The sequence below is a fragment of the Hemitrygon akajei genome, unplaced genomic scaffold (genome assembly GCF_048418815.1).
Source record: "Hemitrygon akajei unplaced genomic scaffold, sHemAka1.3 Scf000205, whole genome shotgun sequence".
Classification (NCBI taxonomy): domain Eukaryota; kingdom Metazoa; phylum Chordata; class Chondrichthyes; order Myliobatiformes; family Dasyatidae; genus Hemitrygon; species Hemitrygon akajei.
Window position 1 is genome coordinate 270848 of NW_027332090.1, and position 12740 is coordinate 283587.

Below are 12740 nucleotides of genomic sequence, written 5' to 3' on the forward strand. Positions count from 1 at the left end.
GGGATGCGAGCACTGATGGAGAATGGGATAGGAGAAGGGACAGAGACGGTGAGGATGGAGTTTGAGAGGATGGAGGAGTAATAGTTGATGAAGAGAGAATGTGGAAATAGAGGGGTAGTCACTTGATTGAAATCGGCCGCACTGGCACTGACGGCGCAGGACTGAGGCGAGACTGGATGGAAAGCAGAAAGGGAGAGATATCAGGGAGACGGAGTGTTTAGAGAGAACGGTGAGGGAAGAGAGTGAAAGAGGGAAGAGAGCGAAGAGGCGGAGAAAGTTCGAGGTAATAATAAGATAGGTAGATGGAGCAGAAAGAGCAGGATTGGGGAATGGCGGGAAAGAAGGGGATAGACAGGGAGAGAGGCTTGACGGTGTCTGGTGGGGACAATATGGTTGCGATAAGTAGAGGAATTTGAGTAGCAGGGAAGGGCAGAGAGGGTGGGCAGGGAATCTGGAATGATCGGGGAGTGAGAGTGAAGGGGAGACTGGGGATAGTCATTTGATTCACGTCGCCTCCATTGGCTGTTGACAAAGACCCTGGATCTTTTCAGGAACTTGCGGGATCAGAGGTGCCGACTTCTCGCAGATGAAACGCTGATCAAGATCGCAAGGGTAAATCCTTCTGACTAAAGTCAGATCACACTGACTGCAGGGGGGCGTTCCAGAGGACCCCTTGTACAGGAGACCGAAGCTCACATTCCTATTCAAGAGGGATAAACAATTTCAACACAGACAAAACAGCTCCAGCAGAGAACCCGAGTCGAGACCGTCCCCAAGCTAATCCCATGATTTTGTTCTCTCCTAACAGTCTATGTCAGTCCCCAAACTCATCCCATGCAACCACTCTCCCCCACGGCCCGGTGCCGGTACCCACACAGATACCACGGTCCCAATGCCTACCCACAATGTCTTACGCAACTAAGGCACTGACCCAATGTCTCCCCACAGCCCCGTATCCCCCAAACTAATCCCACCGAACCGCTTCCTCACCACAGTCCTCAGTCAGTCCCATTACGAATCGAACAGTCCCACCCTCTCCACTCTGATCTGTTTCAATCTCCGAACAAACCCCACTCTCCCACCGTCTAATCCCGCTGCCCAGCTCTGTTCCGTCAGATCCATGTAATTTAGCAAACGAATCACATTGTTCCTTCCTCTCCTCACAGCCCAGCAACTACCTCCGAACTCATCACCTTAACCCACTGTTTGCCCAGCGCACTTTATCGGTCTCCAAACTAACCGTTGCCCTACTCTCGCCCCTCAGATCTGTGTCATTCACCAATTTAATCCGGCTGAGGATCCCTCACCTCATAACCCGGCGATTGTCTCCAAACTAATCCCACTGCACCGCGCTCTCCTGACCGACATGGGCCAGTACCAAAATAATCCGGGCGGACTGATCTCCCCCCACAGCCCCTTGCTCGTTTCCGAAATATTCCCACTGCCCTGTCCTTCCCCGGCAGACACGTGTCGGCGCCAAAATGTTCCCGCTGGATCAACCTACCCCCTATCCACGTACAGTCTACAAACAAATCCCAATGTCCCCCCCTTTTCCCACAAAACTACTTCAGTCCGTAAAAGAATCCTATTTTAATCACGTCAGGACTATCTCAATACCCAACTCTCACCCCACAGATCAGTTCAAATCTCACCCGTCTTCGCATTTTCCAATCCAGTACTCAAGGTTTCTGTACACAAGATTGTGGGATATAAAGCTCTGGGAAATTAAATGTATTTGATTAATGCCAAGAATCGAAAACAAGTACAGAACTTCTCTCAGATGATTACAAGAGGTATCTGTGATGGGGCGGTATGGAGGGAGCTTCAGTCTGTGCCTGACCCCGGGAGTGTGTAATGGGACGCAGTGGAGGGAGATTCACTCTGTGTCTGACCCCGGGAGTGTGTGAAGGGATGATGTGGAGGGAGATTCACTCTGTGTCTGACCCCGGGTGTGTGTGAAGGGATGATGTGGAGGGAGATTCACTCTGTGTCAGACCCCGTGAGTGTGTGTTGGGAGTTGTATGTTGTGTGTTCAATCTGTGCCTGAATCCGCGAGCGTGTGATGATTCCTGTGATACTGTGGGATCTTCCCGTGCTGTGGCACATACCGCTTCATCCCTTGAATTGATTTCTAGCAGCCTTGAATCACGGTTTGAACATTCTTGTATCGCTCTGGAGAAATTTGTTTGAAACGCGGAGACGTAATAACACCGGTTATTATTCGTGATCCAATTCTCGGAACAGTTTTGCTCTGGAAATCACGAACAAGGAAGAATGAGACACAGAGTGAATCTACCTGCATACTTTCCTATAAAACACACCCAGGGTGACGCACATAGTGAATTTCACGCCATGCGGTCCCACCACGTTCACCTGAGTTCAGGCACAAAGAGAATTTTTTCCGCCCCCAATATCGTCCCATCGCACATTCACAGGTTCAGGCACGGTGAATTTCTCCCCACACTATCCATCATACACACCCGGACTCAAGACACAGAGTGAATCCATTGCCACGCTGTCCTATCGCACACGCCCGGGGAGAGACACAGAATGAAGTTTCCTGCACAATGTCCCGTCACAGATTCACAGGATCAGGCACAGAGTGAAGTTCCCTCTACATCAACCATCACAGACTCTCCTGTCAGGCACAGATTGAGGCTACCTCTACCCCCTCCCCGATACACTCACGGAGTCAAAACACGAAGTGATGCTCGCTCCGCAGCAAGTCATCACACACCCGGTATGTCAGAAACAGAGCCATGCTCCCTCCACACCGTCCCAACAGTCTCTGGTTTGGATCCAGTATTAAGTTCCCTCCAAACTCTCCTATCGCGCACCCGCGGTATCAGACACAGAGGGAATCAGTCTCTCTCTCTCTCTCTCTCTCTCTCTCTCTCTCTCTCTCTCTCTCTCTCTCTCTCTCTCTCTCTCTCTCTCTCTCTCTCTCTCTCTCTCTCTCTCTCTCTCCCTCTCTCCCTCCCTCCCTCTCTCTCTCTCTCCCTCTCTCCCTCCCTCCCTCCCAAGGCTCCATCACACACACATGGGTTCAGACTGCACGCTGGTTACTGTCAAATCTCACACTGATCACGCTCTTGCGGACAGACAAAGAGTGAAGCTCCCTCCGCACCGTCCTATCACACATTCATGGAGTGAGAAACAGAGCTAAGATGTTGTTACAGTGTCCAATCGCACAATCCAGGGATCAGACACAGTGTAGCTCTTTTAGCACGATCCGATTACTGACACCCGGAGAATAACACGGAGTGAAGCTCTTTCTCACTCTCCCATGAAAAAGGCGCAGGGTCAAACACAGTGTGCACGATCCGCGCCGTCTCACCACACACTCCCGGAATCAGATACAAAGTGAAACTCCCTCCACTCACTCCATAGCCTCATCACACATTCCAGCGGTCAGACGTTGAGTGAGGTTTCCTGCACACCGTCCTGTCACACGCTTCCGGGGTCCGATTCTGGGTGTTACTCCCGCCGCACCGTCTCATCACACACTCCCGGGGCTAGACACAGAGATAAACTCCCTCCACACTATCCCATAAAACACTCCCGGGGTCAGACACAGAGTGATGCTCCCTCCACAACGTCCCATCACACTCTTCCGGGGTCCGATTCTGGGTGTTACTCCCGCCGCACCATCACAGCACAAACTCCCGGGGTCAGACACAGAGTGAATCTCCCTCCACACCATCACAGCACACACTCCCGGGGTCAGACACAGAATGAATCTCACACCGCATCGTCTCATCACACACTCCCTGGGTGAGACACAGAGTGAATCTCCCTCCACACCGTCCAAACACACACTCCCGGGGTCAGACATAGAGTGAATCTCCCTCGACACCGTCCCATCACACACTCCCTGGGTCAGCCACAGAGTGAATCTCGCTCCGCACCGTCCCATCACACACTACTGGGGTCAGACACTGAGTGAATCTCCCTCCTCACCGTCATATCACACATTGCCGGGGTCAGACTCAGAGTGAATCTCCCTCCAGACCGTCCCATCACACACTCCCCGGGTCAGACACAGAGTGAATCTCCCTTCTCAACATCCCATCACGCACTCCCGGGGTCAGACATAGAGTGATTCTCCCTCCGCACCGTCCCATCACACAATTCCGGGGTCAGACACAGAGTGAATCTCACACCGCACCGTCTCATCACACACCCCCGGGGCCAGACAGAGAGTGAATCTCCCTCCACACCGTCTAAACACACACTCCAGGGGTCAGACATAACGTGAATCTCCCTCGACACCGTCCCATCACACACTCCCCGGGTCACACACTGAGTGAATATCCCTCCATACTGTCCCATCACACACTCCCAGGGTCAAGACACAGAGTGAATCTCCCTCCACCCCGTCCCATCACACACTCCCAGGGTCAGACACAGAGTGAATCTCCCTTCTCAAAATCCCATCACGCACTCCCGGGGTCAGACACAGAGTGAATCTCCCTCCACACTGTCCCATCACACACTCCTGTGGTCAGACACAGAGTTAATCTCCCTCCTCACCGTCCCATCACACACTCCCGGGGTCAGACACAGAGTGATTCTCCCTCCGCACCGTCCCATCACACAATTCCGGGGTCAGACACACAGAGAATCTCACACCGCACCGTCTCATCACACACTCCCGGGGTCAGACACAGATTGAATCTCCCTCCACACCGTCTAAACACACATTCCCGGGGTCAGGCTCAGAGGGAATCTCCCTCCATACCGTCCCATCACACACTGCCAGGTTCAAGACACAGAGTGAATCTCCCTCCACCCTGTCCAATCACACACTCCCAGGGTCAGACACAGAGTGAATCTCCCTCCACACTGTCCCATCACACACTCCCTGGGTGTCACACTGAGTGAATCTCCCTTCCCAACATCCCATCACACACTCCCAGGGTCAGACACAGAGTGAATATCCCTCCACACCGTCCCATCACACACTCCCTGGGTCTCACACTGGGTGAATCTCACTTCTCAACATCCCATCACGCATTTCCAGGGTCAGACACAGAGTGAATCTCCCTCCGCACAGTCCCATCACACACTGCCGTGTTCTGACACAGAGTGAATCTCCCTCATCACCTTCCCCTCACTTTCCCGGGGTCAGACCAAGAGTGAATCTACCTCCACACCATCACAGCACACACTCCCGGGGTCAGACACAGAGTGAATCTCACACCGCATCGTCTCATCACACACTCCCGGGGTCAGACACAGAGTGAATCTCCCTCCACACCGTCCAAACACACACTTCCGGGGTCAAACATAGAGTGAATCTCCATCGACACCGTCCCATCACACACTCACGGGGTCAGCCACAGAGTGAATCTCCCTCCGCACCGTCCCATCACACACTCCTGGGGTCAGACACAGAGTGAATCTCCCTCCAGACCGTCCCATCACACACTCCCCGGGTCAGACACAGAGTGAATCTCCCTTCTCAAACATTCCATCACGCACTGCCGGGGTCAGACACAGAGTGAATCTCCCTCAAAACCGTCCCATCACAGACACCATGTGTCAGTCACAGAGTGAATCTCCCTCCACACCGTCCCATCACACACCCCCTGGGTCTCACACTGAGTGAATCTCCCTTCTCAACATCCCATCACGCATTTCCAGGGTCAGACACAGAGTGAATCTCCCTCCACACCGTCCCATCACACACTCCCGGGGTCAGCCACAGAGTGAATCTCCCTCCGCACCGTCCCCTCACACACCCCTGGGGTCAGACACAGAGTGGATCTCCCTCCGCACAGTCCCATCACACACTCCCGGGGTCAGACACAGAGTGATTCTCCCTCCGCACCGTCCCATCACACAATTCCGGGGTCAGACACACAGAGAATCTCACAACGCACCGTCTCATCACACACTCCCGGGGTCAGACACAGAGTGAATCTCCCTCCACACCGTCTAAACACACTTTCCCGGGGTCAGACTCAGAGTGAATCTCCCTCCAAACGGTCCCATCACACACTCCCCGGGTCATACTCTGAGTGAATCTTCCTCCATACCGTCCCATCACACACTCCCTGGGTCTCACACTGGGTGAATCTCACTTCTCAACATCCCATCACGCATTTCCGGGGTCAGAAACAGAGTGAATCTCCCTCCGTACAGTCCCATCACACACTGCCGTGTTCTGACACAGAGTGAATCTCCCTCAGCACCTTCCCCTCACTTTCCCGGGGTCAGACCCAGAGTGAATCCACCTCCACACCATCACAGCACACACTCCCGGGGTCAGACACAGAGTGAATCTCCCTCCACACCGTCCAAACACACACTCCCGGGGTCAAACATAGAGTGAATCTCCCTCCACACCGTCCCATGACACACACCATGGGTCAGACACAGATTGAAACTCCCTCCACACCGTCCCATCACACACTCCCTGGGTCTCACACTGAGTGAATCTCCCTTCTCAACATCCCATCACGCATTTCCAGGGTCAGACACAGAGTGAATCTCCCTCCACACCGTCCGATCACACACTCCTGGGGTCAGACACAGAGTGAATCTCCCTCCTCAACGTCACATCACACACTGCCGTGTTCTGACACAGAGTGAATCTCCCTCAACAACTTCCCCTCACTTTTCCGGGGTCAGACACAGAGTGAATCCACCTGCACAACATTACAGCACACACTCCCGGGGTCAGACCCAGAGTGAATCTCACACCGCGTCGTCTCATCACACACTCCCGGGGTCAGACACAGAGTGAATCTCCCTCGACACCGTCCATTCACACACTCCCGGGATCAGCCACAGAGTGAAAATCCCTCCTCACCGTCCCATCACACACTCCCGGGGTCAGACACAGAGTGATTCTCCCTCCGCACCGTCCCATCACACATCTCCGGGGTCAGACTCAGAGTGAATCTCCCTCCAGACCGTCCCATCGCACACTCCCCGGGTCATACACTGAGTGAATCTCCCTCCATACCGTCCCATCACACACTCCCAGGTTCAAGACACAGAGTGAATCTACCTCCACCCGGTCCCATCACACACTACCACGGTCAGTCACAGAGTGAATCTCCCTCCGCACTGTCCCATCACACACTCCCTGGGACTCACACTGAGTGAATCTCACTTCTCAACATCCCATCACGCATTTCCAGGGTCAGAAACAGAGTGAATCTCCCTCAACACCTTCCCCTCACTTTCCCGGGGTCAGACCCAGAGTGAATCCACCTCCACACCATCACAGCACACACTCCCGGGGTCAGACACAGAGTGAATCTCCCTCCAGACCGTCCCATCACACACTCCCCGGGTCATACACTGAGTGAATCTCCCTCCATACCGTCCCATCACACACTCCCAGGTTCAAGACACATAGTGAATCTCCCTCCACACCGTCCCATCACACACTCCCTGGGTCTCACACTGAGTGAAACTCCCTTCTCAACATCCCATCACGCATTTCCAGGGTCAGACACAGAGTGAATCTCCCTCCGCACAGTCCCATCACACACGGCCGTGTTTTGACACAGAGTGAATCTCCCTGAACACCTTCCACTCACTTTCCCGGAGTCAGACACAGAGTGAATCCACCTCCACAACATCACAGCACACACTCCCGGGGTCAGACCCAGAGTGAATCTCACACCGCATCGTCTCATCACACACTCTCTGGGTCAGACACAGAGTGAATCTCCCTCCACACCGTCCAAACACAAACTCCTGGGGTCAAACATAGAGAGAATCTCCCTCGACACCGTCCCATCACACACTCCCGTGGTTAGCCACAGAGTGAATATCCCTCCTCACCGTCCCATCACACACTCCCGGGGTCAGACACAGAGTGATTCTCCTTCCGCACAGTCCCATCACACATCTCCGGGGTCAGACACAGAGAGAATCTCACACCGCACCGTCTCATCACACACTCCCAGGTTCAAGAGACAGAGTGAAACTACCTCCACTCCGTCCCATCACACACTCCCAGGGTCAGACACAGAGTGATTCTCCCTCCGCACTGTCCCATCACACAATTCCGGGGTCAGACACACAGAGAATCTGACAACGCACCGTCTCATCACACACTCCCGGGGTCAGACACAGAGTGAATCTCCCTCCACACCGTCTAAACACACATTCCCGGGGTCAGACGCAGAGTGAATCTCCCTCCAAACGGTCCCATCACACACTCCCCGGGTCATACACTGAGTGAATCTTCCTCCATACCGTCCCATCACACACTCCCAGGTTCAAGACACAGAGTGAATCTACCTCCACCCTGTCCCATCACACACTCCCAGGGTCAGACACAGAGTGAATCTCCCTCCACACTGTCCCATCACACACTCCCTGGGTCTCACACTGAGTGAATCTCCCTTCCCAACATCCCATCACACACTCCCAGGGTCAGACACAGAGTGAATCTCCCTCCACACCGTCCCATCACACACTCCCTGGGTCTCACACTGGGTGAATCTCACTTCTCAACATCCCATCACGCATTTCCAGGGTCAGACACAGAGTGAATCTCCCTCCGTTCAGTCCCATCACACACTGCCGTGTTTTGACACAGAGTGTATCTCCCTCAGCACCTTCCCCTCACTTTCCCGGGGTCAGACCCAGAGTGAATCCACCTCCACACCATCACAGCACACACTCCCGGGGTCAGACACAGAGTGAATCTCCCTCCACACCGTCCAAACACACACTCCCGGGGTCAAACATAGAGTGAATCTCCCTCCACACCGTCCCATCACACACACCATGGGTCAGACACAGATTGAATCTCCCTCCACACCGTCCCATCACACACTCCCTGGGTCTCACACTGAGTGAATCTCCCTTCTCAACATCCCATCACGCATTTCCAGGGTCAGACACAGAGTGAATCTCCCTCCATACCGTCCCATCACACACTCCCGGGGTCAGCCACAGAGTGAATCTCCCTCCGCACCGTCCCATCACACACTCCTGGGGTCAGACACAGAGTGAATCTCCCTCCTCACCGTCACATCACACACAGCCGTGTTCTGACACAGAGTGAATCTCCCTCAACAACTTCCCCTCACTTTCCCGGGGTCAGACACAGAGTGAATCTCCCTCCGCACCGTCCCATCACACACTCCTGGGGTCAGACACAGAGTGAATCTCACACCGCGTCGTCTCATCACACACTCCCGGGGTCAGACACAGAGTGAATCTCCCTCCACACCGTCCAAACACACACTCCCGGGGTCAAACATAGAGTGAATCTCCCTCGACACCGTCCATTCACACACTCCCGGGATCAGCCACAGAGTGAAAATCCCTCCTCACCGTCCCATCACACACTCCCGGGGTCAGACACAGAGTGATTCTCCCTCCGCACCGTCCCATCACACATCTCCGGGGTCAGACTCAGAGTGAATCTCCCTCCAGACCGTCCAATCGCACACTCCCCGGGTCATACACTGAGTGAATCTCCCTCCATACCGTCCAATCACACACTCCCAGGTTCAAGACACAGAGTGCATCTACCTCCACCCGGTCCCATCACACACTACCACGGTCAGTCACAGAGTGAATCTCCCTCCGCACTGTCCCATCACACACTCCCTGGGACTCACACTGAGTGAATCTCACTTCTCAACATCCCATCACGCATTTCCAGGGTCAGACACAGAGTGAATCTCCCTCAACACCTTCCCCTCACTTTCCCGGGGTCAGACCCAGAGTGAATCCACCTCCACACCATCAGAGCACACACTCCCGGGGTCAGACACAGAGTGAATCTCCCTCCAGACCGTCCCATCACACACTCCCCGGGTCATACACTGAGTGAATCTCCCTCCATACCGTCCCATCACACACTCCCAGGTTCAAGACACATAGTGAATCTCCCTCCACACCGTCCCATCACACACTCCCTGGGTCTCACACTGAGTGAAACTCCCTTCTCAACATCCCATCACGCATTTCCAGGGTCAGACACAGAGTGAATCTCCCTCCGCACAGTCCCATCACACACTGCCGTGTTTTGACACAGAGTGAATCTCCCTGAACACCTTCCACTCACTTTCCCGGAGTCAGACACAGAGTGAATCCACCTCCACAACATCACAGCACACACTCCCGGGGTCAGACCCAGAGTGAATCTCACACCGCATCGTCTCATCACACACTCTCTGGATCAGACACAGAGTGAATCTCCCTCCACACCGTCCAAACACAAACTCCTGGGGTCAAACATAGAGAGAATCTCCCTCGACACCGTCCCATCACACACTCCCGTGGTTAGCCACAGAGTGAATATCCCTCCTCACCGTCCCATCACACACTCCCGGGGTCAGACACAGAGTGATTCTCCTTCCGCACAGTCCCATCACACATCTCCGGGGTCAGACACAGAGAGAATCTCACACCGCACCGTCTCATCACACACTCCCAGGTTCAAGAGATAGTGTGAATCTACCTCCACTCCGTCCCATCACACACTCCCAGGGTCAGACACAGAGTGAATCTCCCTCCGCACTGTCCCATCACATACTCCCTGGGTCTCACACTGAGTGAATCTCCCTTCCCAACATCCCATCACACTCTCCCAGCGTAAGACACAGAGTGAATCTCCCTCCACACCGTCCCATCACACACTCCCTGGGTCTCACACAGAGTGAATCTCCCTCCGCACAGTCCCATCACGAACTGCCGTGTTCTGACACAGAGTGAATCTCCCTCTACACCTTCCCCTCACTTTCCCGGGGTCAGACACAGAGTAAATCCACCTCCACACCATCAAAGCACACACTCCCGGGGTCAGACACAGAGAGAATCTCACACCGCACCGTCTCATCACACACTCCCGGGGTCAGACACAGAGTGAATCTCCCTCCACACCGTCCCATCACACAATCCCGGGGTCAGCCACAGAGTGAATGTCGCTCCGCACCGTCCCCTCACACACCCCTGGGGTCAGACACAGAGTGAATCTCCCTCCGCACAGTCCCATCACACACTCCCGGGGTCAGACACAGAGTGATTCTCCCTCCGCACCGTCCCATCACACAATTCCGGGGTCAGATACACAGAGAATCTCACAACGCACCGTCTCATCACACACTCCCGGGGTCAGACACAGAGTGAATCTCCCTCCACACCGTCTAAACACACATTCCCGGGGTCAGACTCAGAGTGAATCTCCCTCCAAACGGTCCAATCACACACTCCCCGGGTCATACACTGAGTGAATCTTCCTCCATACCGTTCCATCACACACTCCCAGGTTCAAGACACAGAGTGAATCTCCCTCCACACTGTCCTATCTCACACTCCCTGGGTCTCACACTGAGTGAATCTCCCTTCCCAACATCCCATCACACACTGCCGTGTTCTGACACAGAGTGAATCTCCCTCAGCACCTTCCCCTCACTTTCCCGGGGTCAGACCCAGAGTGAATCCACCTCCACACCATCACAGCACACACTCCCGGGGTTCAGACGCAGAGTGAATCTCCCTCCTCACCGTCCAAACACACACTCCCGGGGTCAAACATAGAGTGAATCTCCCTCCACACCGTCCCATCACACACACCATGGGTCAGACACAGATTGAATCTCCCTCCACACCGTCCCATCACACACTCCCTGGGTCTCACACTGAGTGAATCTCCCTTCTCAACATCCCATCACGCATTTCCAGGGTCAGACACAGAGTGAATCTCCCTCCACACCGTCCCATCACACACTCCCGGGGTCAGCCACAGAGTGAATCTCCCTCCGCACCGTCCCATCACACACTCCTGGGGTCAGACACAGAGTGAATCTCCCTCCTCACCGTCACATCACATACTGCCGTGTTCTGACACAGAGTGAATCTCCCTCAACAACTTCCCCTCACTTTCCCGGGGTCAGACACAGAGTGAATCCACCTGCACAACATTACAGCACACACTCCCGGGGTCAGACCCAGAGTGAATCTCACACCGCGTCGTCTCATCACACACTCCCGGGGTCAGACACAGAGTGAATCTCCCTCTACACCGTCCAAACACACACTCCCGGGGTCAAACATAGAGTGAATCTCCCTCGACACCGTCCCATCACACACTCCCGGGGTCAGCCACAGAGTGAAAATCCCTCTTCACCGTCCCATCACACACTCCCGGGGTCAGACACAGAGTGATTCTCCCTCCGCACCGTCCCATCACACATCTCCGGGGTCAGAATCAGAGTGAAGCTCCCTCCAGACCGTCCCATCGCACACTCCCCGGGTCATACACTGAGTGAATCTCCCTCCATACCGTCCCATCACACACTCCCAGGTTCAAGACACAGAGTGAATCTACCTCCACTTCGTCCCATCACACACTACCACGGTCAGTCACAGAGTGAATCTCCCTCCGCACTGTCCCATCACACACTCCCTGGGACTGACACTGAGTGAATCTCACTTCTCAACATCCCATCACGCATTTCCAGGGTCAGACACAGAGTGAATCTCCCTCAACACCTTCCCCTCACTTTCCCGGGGTCAGACCCAGAGTGAATCCACCTCCACACCATCACAGCACACACTCCCGGGGTCAGACACAGAGTGAATCTCCCTCCAGACCGTCCCATCACACACTCCCCGGGTCATACACTGAGTGAATCACCCTCCATACCGTCCCATCACACACTCCCAGGTTCAAGACACATAGTGAATCTCCCTCCGCACAGTCCCATCACACACTGCCGTGTTCTGACACAGAGTGAATCTCCCTCAACACCTTC

General features: G+C 54.4%; 1 long non-coding RNA gene across 1 annotated transcript; it reads right to left on the minus strand.

Annotated features, from left to right (window-relative positions):
• Positions 1 to 332: 332 nt before the first annotated feature.
• Positions 333 to 2163, minus strand: LOC140724402 (uncharacterized). Its single transcript, XR_012098124.1, has 3 exons — positions 2109 to 2163; positions 1653 to 1717; positions 333 to 700 (listed from the first exon to the last, which is right to left on the minus strand). It is a non-coding gene; the product is annotated as an uncharacterized lncRNA (long non-coding RNA).
• Positions 2164 to 12740: the final 10577 nt, after the last annotated feature.